A 9,332-nucleotide genomic window follows, 5' to 3' on the forward strand; every position below is an offset into this window, starting at 1 on the left:
TCTAACATCACTGATGACTACATAACCTGTAATTATCCATATAAATACATTAGAACAAAATGAAGTGTTACTCATCTTAATTAACATTACAAAATTGAGAGAAATATGAGTACAATGACAGTAAATTAGTTGATTATCAGTGATGTTAGATTTACTAACATGTACTTTAGAAACAGTGATCATAGAATGAAATTCTAAATGCCACCACTCCCTACCTCAAGTAAACCTCACACTTTTTTTGAACCACTAAAAAGTTGAAAAAGCCTTTAGATTCAACTAGCAGTTGTAATAAGAGACAATTAATGATTCATAAAACAGGAATCCAGGGCCAGAAGTGGTGGTGTGGTGGTTAAGGGTGCTGGACTCCCACATGGCTGACCACAGTTCGAGTCCCAGACCTGGCAGCCTTCTTTCTCTGTCTCTCACTCTGTCCCTCTCTGGTCAAATTAAATAAATAAATTTAAATAAAATAATTCTTAAAAAAATTAATCTTCTACTTAATTTTATTTATTCATTCATTTATTTTAATTTGGCCAGAGAGAGACACAGAGAGCGAGAGAGAGGGAAAGTGAGAAAGCAAGTCATGAGTTCCAGTACTCAAACCATGGTTAGCCATGTGGGAGTGTCCAGCACCTCAACCACCACGCCACCTGCTGGTCCCCCCCCTCCAAAAAAAAGATGAATCTTACATGTAGCTTTTCTTACTTATTTTTTCAGAGAAATAGCCAGTATTGAACAAATTAAAATAGTACAAAGCATTATTAAAAAAAAAAATACTCAGAGCATGTTTCCTATTTAAACAGATGTAACAATTTTGCAAAAAAACAAATAAACAAATAGCTATCTACTATTAAGAAGTTGTTTGAATACCATGAAAAGATTGTGATCCTTTCTGTAACTCTCCTCAAATAATGAAGAATATATTACATGAGTCTCAGCAAGTTACCTATTTGGAGGTTTTTGACTTTTTTGTTTGTTTGTTTGTTTTTTGCCTTAGTTTGGGGGTTTTGGGCTTTTTTGTTTGTTTGTTTGTTTTTTACCTTAAGGTATTTGTGCTCACTGGGGAGAGAAAAAGAAAGACAGAAACAGGGAAAGTGAAAAATCACCCCCCATGGGGAATGACCATGACACAATCCCTTCTTCTCAATTCTCTGTTCAGGATTTTGAGGCCCGCACCTTCACACACCTGGCATAATTTTTATGCTGCTAGGTCCCAAACTTGAACTGTGGTAGACCATGTGGGCGTTCAGAGCCTTAATCTCCACCCTACCTGGTGGCCTGCTATTTGTTTATTTTGAGTAACATGAAAGAATAGCTTGCTAATGCTTGTAAATGGTCTTGCATTTTCTTATTTACCTTAACAGTTTAGATTTGTATATATAGTGATTTTACATAATCTTGAATTTATAGTATCCTTTACTTGCTCACATTGACATAGCTAAAAGAATAGTTGATTAATAAGGTAGAACAGGACTGACAGAATTAATTGTCAGTACTAAAATTTGACTACTTTCAGTTGCATATTTGGGGCGTCTTTACTGATTATATTTTGTAATTGAATAGTTGTAATAAATATCTCTATTAGGAATCCTGGTATTACATTCCCAAGAGTTAGCAAATGTATGTGCAACAAATTTATTTGTTTCTAGATTTTCTAATTTTGTTTTAAAAATACATGAAAATAAATCACTTTCTTTTTGTACATCTTTAAAGGACTCCTTTTCCTCCTGTTACAAGAGCTTGTACACAGTTTACTCTTTGTGTTTCCTTCTTGTCTGTCTCCCATTTACCGTACCCCTGTCCAAGATCACATACTTATGTTTGGGGATTTATTAGTTGATGCATCATTAACATGTGTCTTCACTAATCAGTTAGTAGTTCTTTCTTCTCCTGATAATGATTATCCTATACATATTTTAAATTAAATTTTTATTAGACCTTACAGATTTCTGAGTTTTGTAGTCAATTTGGAAAAAGAGAAAATTATTTTTGCTGTATCTCTTTTCTTTTCTTTGGAGAGTTTTTTTTTAAATTTTTATTTATTTATTTTTTTTGCTATAGGGCGCATGTGCTCATCAGAAACACAGAGAGAGACAGAGAGACAGAAAGCAAGAAATCACCCCCTCGGGGGGGGATGGCCACACTGCAATCTCTTCTCCTCCATTCTCTCCTCAGGATCTTGGGCACGCACACACACGCACATGGTGTGAGTTTAAGCCACTGGGTACAGGACTCGAACCGTTGTGGACTACATGGGAGTCCAGTGACATAGCCATTATGCTAACTGCTGGTCCCTGCTATATCTCTTAATTGCAGTCCAATGACATGTTACAGCAGTAACAGAGCAAAAAGCACTGTGCTTTTTGAAAACACTGCCCTTTTACCAAATATATATTATAGTGTGTATATATATAATATTTAAATATTGTATGTTATGTATTAAATATCATATATTTAATAATATATATAATACTAGTATAAATTTTAGAGTCACTCTAATGTTCCCAGCTTGTCACCTTCAACTAAAGAATAATAACAAAAACAAGCAAAAATACATTTTTGACTAAAATGCTTTATAAACACAGATGAATTTCTATTATTTTTTAAAAGAACTATTTATTTAACTTTTTTTTTTTATCATTATTCTTTAATTTGGCCAGCAAGAGGGAGAAGGAGAGTGAGAAAGCAAGACACCACGTCTGGGACTCAAACCATTGTTGGCCATGTGGTAATCTAGCAGCTTAACCAACATGCCACACCCTTGCACGGCACCCCTTTCCTTATTTCTTAAGCTATCAAATTGTATCAAATTCTAGCCAAGAAATCTGCTTCAAGTTCATCACCTATTAATAGTCACTCACATCTACAGTAAACCGTGCTGGCACAATAAGACTTTATTTATTTATTTATTTATTTGGTAAAGGTTTATGCCTTAGGGCACAGTGACCCTGGAGAGAGAGAGAGAAAGAGATAGACAGAAACAGTGAAAATGAGTGTGAGAAATCACCCCCTAGGGGAATGGCTATGCTACAATCCCTTCTCCATTTTCCTCCTGAGATATTGGGCATGCACTCACACATGCCTGGTCTGGGATTGAACCATGGTTAGCCATGTGACAGCCCAGCGACATAGCTGTCCACCATCTGCTGGCCCCACAATAAGACTTCATAAAACACAGTCCTTTCATCAGTAAACCCTATTGCCTGTAGATTCCCTGGCAGAATTCATTAATGCTATGAAGGTAGCAACTGGGGTGAGATCTCAAAATTGAATCACAGAATAATACTGAAATGCGGGTTGTATATATTTTCAGTATTGCTATTGCACTTTTTTTTTCCATTTCACTGTGGAAGAGATGGCTGTTTCCTTTCACTATTGTGTAGACTCATTGCAGAAATGTGTCCTTGCAGGTACTTTATTCCTTTACCCCTCTCCCATGCATACATGATTAAGTGACTAGGTTTTATCAGTGGAAAGGAAGTTGAATTGGATTTGGTCACTTCTATCAGTTGCCATGTAGTTTTTTGATTTTGTTTCTTGTTTTTTGTTTGTTTGTTTTTCTTGTAGGGCATGTATGCTTACTAAGCAGAGATTGGAGACAATGAGAAATCACCCCACTGAGGGGGCACACTGCAATCCCTTCTCCATTCTCCCTTCAGAATTTTGGGCACATGCACACATACCCCTGGCATAATTTTAAGAACTTCAGGTTCAGAACTTGAACCATTCAGTCAGCCATCAGGGTTCCAGTTGCCTAACCTCCATGCCATGTGCTGGCCTGCCATGCAATTTTATGAAGCATCCTGGCCTAAATAGTTTCCCTTTTTAAATCAATCATCTAAATACAATAAATAAGCTCTAAAAACTGATATATGTACAAAAAGAAATTGCTTGACTCTGAACATCACATCATGAATAAAAGTCTGTAACACTGGGTGTTACATGTATGAAGCACCCAGTGATCATTTTCACTGTTTCAGTAATTATTGATTTTGAAGATGGTTAGTATTACCCTGATAATGTTTGTATCATATTTAGTTATTTATATGTCTGTTTATGTCTGTATAAGAAATCAAAATCAATGAGAAAAGAAAATATCTCTTATTCACATTTGTATCATTGATGTTAACTATTTCCCATTGTCTTTGGTGTCAAAATGTTTTATTGTTTATTTTTTTGTCATAGGTCGCATGTGCTTGCCAGAGAGAGACAGAGAGAGGGGAAGTGAGAAATCACACCCTGGGAGTGGAGGAGGGGGTTGGCCATGCTATGGGTCCTTTCTGCATTGTCCTCTCAAGATTTTGGCATGCATGCACACATGCCCAGTGTGATTTTTTTCAAGCAGTTAGGTCCAGGATCTATGTGGGAATCCAGAGACTTAACCTCTGTGCCACCTGCTGCCCTATTGTGTCAAAATTAGAATATTTTAGATTAAGTATTAAAATATTTAGAATATTTTTAAAGGTTTTTGTTGCTATTACATTGAAAAACAATAGATTTTCGCATATGTATCTTATATCCTGTGATTTTCCTAAATATATTTAATAATTCTATTGTGTTTATTTTAATCTTTCTTAAGATTTTCTATTTTTCATGTTATCTTGCTATAACAAGATTTTATTTCTTTATTTACATGTTCATGTCTTTTAGATTTTTTTTTCTTGGTTTATTGCACTGGTTATTACTTTGAATACATCATTGAACAGAAATATTGAATGACTTTCTTGCACTTTTTCCAAATTTAAGAGTTGAGAGCATACATGCTTTTATCATTAACTATGATGTTTGCTCTAAGTTTACCAAACATAGCTTTCCTTGTGATTTCCCCAAACTCAAGAGTTGAGAGCATACATGAGTTTCTCATTAACTATGATGTTTGTTCTAAGTTTACCAAAGGTACCTTTTACTGAGTTTAGGAAGGAGTCTTCCTACTTTACTAAGGTTTTTTGTTCTTTTTGTTTTTTTTTTTTTTTTTTTTTGAGAGAGAGAGAGATTTCAGTGCTTTAAAGCACCTGCACTTGCTGGAGAGACAGAGAAACAGGAAGTGAGAAATCATCTCCCAGGGGAAATGGCCATGCCATGATCCCTTCTCTTCTATTCTACTCTCAGGATTTTGAGCATGCATGCACATGCACTGGGTGTGAATTTTAAGCCACTGGGACTCAAACTGTGGTTGACAATGTGCGATGTAACTATTATGCCATCTGCAGCTCCCAATCATAAACAAATTTTAATTGAGTTTAATTTTATGGTTTATACCCTTATTCTATTAACATGGATGATAACGTTGATTGACATTTTAAATATTAAATCTGTATTGAATTCCTGACATAAACCGAACTTAGAAGTGATAATACCCTAGTTAATATATTTTCGATTTGCTAAGTTTACTTTAAGTGTCTTCATACTTACCAGGGTCAGTGAGCTCAGTACTTTTTAAAAAAATTTCTTTTAGGTGTTTTTACCTTGTTTGGGTAGCAGAGCCACACTGACAATGTTGTTCAGTTATTCAATAATCTTGCTGATATTTTATTTGTCCTACCAATTATTTGGAAAGATATGAAATTTTCCATTTTTAATTGTGGATTTCTATTTTTTTTCAGTATTTGTTTATATATTTTGACATTCTTTTATTGGACATGTATATATTTAGGATTTATTTTATCTTCTTGATTTAACTGCTTTATCATTTCAAAATGTCCCTTTACACTTCTGATAATATTAAATGTTAAGTGTATTTTGCTAGAAGTTACATGGTCGCTCCTTCTTTCTTAGGTTTAGCATTTTCATGGTATATTTTTCTCATAACTTTTTATTTATTATCAATGTTTTTACTTCTAAAAAATATTTTTGGTAAGACAGTTTCTAATTGAGTCTTGCTCAAGATGGCAATCATTGTCTTTTTTTTTTTTAAGAGAGATTTTTTGCTATAGGGTGTGTGTACTCGCCAGACAGAGAGACGGAAAGAGAGAAATCATTCCCCAGGAGGATGGCCACACCACAATCCTTTCCTCTCCATTGTCTTCTAGGGACCTTGGGCATGCACTCACATGCATCCAATGTGAGTTTAAGCCACCAGGCCGAAGACTCAGACCAAAATCGACTTTGTGGGAGTCCAGCAATGTAACCATTATGCCATCCACTGGTGGAAACAATCATTGTCTTTAATTGGAATACTTAGCCCATTTAAGTGTCTTTTTTAAAAGAATTATTCCCTTATTTAATTGTATTTGTTATTATTACCATTTGAATTTGACTAGAGAGAGACAGAAAGAGAGAGAGAGAAAGGGAAAGGGAGAAAGCAAGATGCCAAGTCCTGGACTTGAACCATGGTTGGCCAAGTGAGAGTCCAGCGCCTTAATCACAATGCCACCTATTGACCCCAGCCCATATAAGTTTCTGACATTATAAAACCACCATATGGTTGGGATCTCTCTGTTGACTCCGTATTTGTTTTATGTTTCTGTGTCTCTTTTTGTTTCTTTTTAATATTTTCTTGCCTTCTTTTAATTTTTGAAATATTTTACCATTCCAACTTACCTACACTATTGACTTATTGCTTACACATTTTTGTTAATTTTTTTTTTTCAGTAACAGCACTACAGTTTAAAATGTGAATGTTGGACTTACTGAAATCTACCTTTAAATAATATTGTTATCCCTTAATATGCAATCATAGTCCCTTATATATTTGTGTATTTTGTTTCTCCCAGTCTGTACTTTGTGCTATAGCTTTCGTATATTTTATTTCTATATGCATTATAAACCCCAAAATATATTGCTGTGTTTTTACTTTAAATAATTAATTACGTTCAAAAATTAAAAGTAAGAAAAATGTTTTAAGTATTCCCTCACATATTTACCATTTGTAGCTTTTTATTTCTTTATAGTTTCATATATCCATATGGTATCATTTTCCTCCTGCTTGCATTTATTGAATTGCAAATGTGTTTTTTGCACATTTTCTTTACTCTTTTTTTTGTTTGTTTGTTTGAAGTAAGTTTTTATTTTGCCTAGATATTTTTCACTGGGTGTATGGTTCTTAGTTGTCAGGTTTTTCTGTTTTTATCTTTTACTTCTTTAAAGATATCAGTTTATTTCCTTCTGGCTTGCATAGTTTCTGATAAGAAATATGGCTTTATTCTTATCTGTGTTCTTGTGTATGTATCAGTCATTTTCTTCTTACTGATCTTAATATTTTCTCTTCATCTCTGGTGCTTAGTAATTTCTTTACAATGATTCTTGCTGTGGTATGTTTATTTCTATGTTCATGTGTGTACATTATTTGGAATTTGTTAAAGTTCTTGGACATATGGGTTAGTTTTAGAAAATTTTTCGCTCTTTTTAAAAATATTTTGTGGTTGCCTCTCCTTTTTAGATTCAAATTTCATTTGTGTTTAACCAACTTATTTTTTTAACATGTATCTGAAAATCTATGTATTATTTAGTGTCATTTCTCTATTTTTGATGGACTCTTTTGCTACATGTTCAATGAACTAATCTCTTTTTATACAGTGCTCTATGTATTGCTAGTCTCACCCATTGGTTTTTACATTTCCAATATTTTATTTTCCAGTGTTTCGAGAAGGTGTATGTTTGTACTTGCCTGATAATTTCATCACCTCTTATGTATGACTTTCTTTATGGGTTATAGGCTATGTTTGTTACAGGTTAAAGCTTCATATGTGCAATATTTTTCATCAGAAGCCAGACATTGTGTACTTTACATTAATGAATGTTGGATTTCACTTGCATTTTTAAATTTTTAAAAAATTTTTAAATACTTTTCCTACAATGTAGTTAACTTATTAGCATATCAGTTTGATTTGTTTGCACCATTAATTTAAAACCCTATAAGTACAACCTTAAATAGCTTTTAATCTGAGGTTTATTTAGCCTCAATTCCAAGTTATGTTTCATGTAGTATCTTTTATCTTGAATAATTTCCCAATCTATGTAAACTGAGAATTGTCACAATAGTTTCCTGGGGAAAAAAATCCTTTCATTAAGAGGTTTTTGTCTAACTTTTCAGGGTTTCATGAGAAGGTGTTATTTAGTCAAAAATTCAAGAATCAGGAAGATTTTTATGTATTGTTTTCTGCTTGGCTTTCTCCTCTAGAATTCTTTTTGTGCAAATTTTATATTCCACTGAAGTGTTAAAATATTTTCCTCTGGCATATTGACTGTTCAAGTTAAAGACACTCGAACAACAGCAGGTGCAAGAAGATCACTTCGACCTTATGCTGTTTCTTAAGAGCAGAAGATGAAATTCCCATGTAAATGACTCTCTGTATATACTAGAAGGAAAGGCAGCATTCTTGTTCTCAAGGACAAGAAGTTGAAACCAAGACAATCATGTACAGACTGTGTTAAAATAACTCTGATCCTCTAAGCCTCCCAACATAATTTGCTTTTTCACAACTTACTCTTTCTTGTCTACTTCATTATACACGTAACTATTGGTGCTTCTTTGCATTTACTTCCTTTTTTATTTCTTTCTTCCTCTTCATCTTCTTCATTACAATTATTATTATTATTATTATTAGTTCCCCCCCCCCATGGGACAAGGGCTGTGGGGAATAAATATATACTTGACAAGATATCACCACACGATGATTCTCCAGCCCAGATATCTAGCTAGCCAGTCATGGGAGCATGCTTCTCATGGGTGCCACCATGTTCAAATGAACCCAATTTCCAAATCCTGGGTCTCCCCATAGGCTTCCTACTTCCACACATAGGCATCCTACTTTCTGCATTACCATGACTGAGCCTGTATCTTCATTTTATTTTAATGAGGTTTCCCAGACTACATAAAATTTGTATTAAATAAATGTGTATGCTTTTCTCCTGTTAATCTATTCTCTGTCCCTTTAATTCATGGGTCTAGTCAGGACCCTGTCCCAGGCAGGGGGTCTGGGCAATGATCAAGCTCACCTCCATGACTTTCCTTCTTTCAGTGATTATAATGCTGTGCTTACTGTTTTTCCTTCTGCTGAACATCAAAAAGAAATATTTAATCTATTTTGTCTAATTTGTAACTACTTAAAAGCTGTGCTTCTTTCTGCTGAACATCAAAAAGAAATATTTCATCTATTTTGTCTAATTTGTAACTACTTAAAAATTACTACATTTATTATCCTTTAATAAATGTTTAAAGTATATACAAACAATTTAAAAGTAACAGTTAGGTCAAACAGTACCCTAGGCGTTAAGGAAGCCAGATCTCAGGTTTTGAATCCTGATCTCACTGCTTATAAACCATGCCATGGGACCAGCAATTAGCATAATGGCTATGTCGCTGGACTCCCACGTAGTCGACCGCGGTTCGA

Source organism: Tupaia chinensis, unplaced genomic scaffold (assembly GCF_000334495.1).
Source record: "Tupaia chinensis unplaced genomic scaffold, TupChi_1.0 Scaffold146594_1, whole genome shotgun sequence".
In the NCBI taxonomy this organism is placed as follows: domain Eukaryota; kingdom Metazoa; phylum Chordata; class Mammalia; order Scandentia; family Tupaiidae; genus Tupaia; species Tupaia belangeri.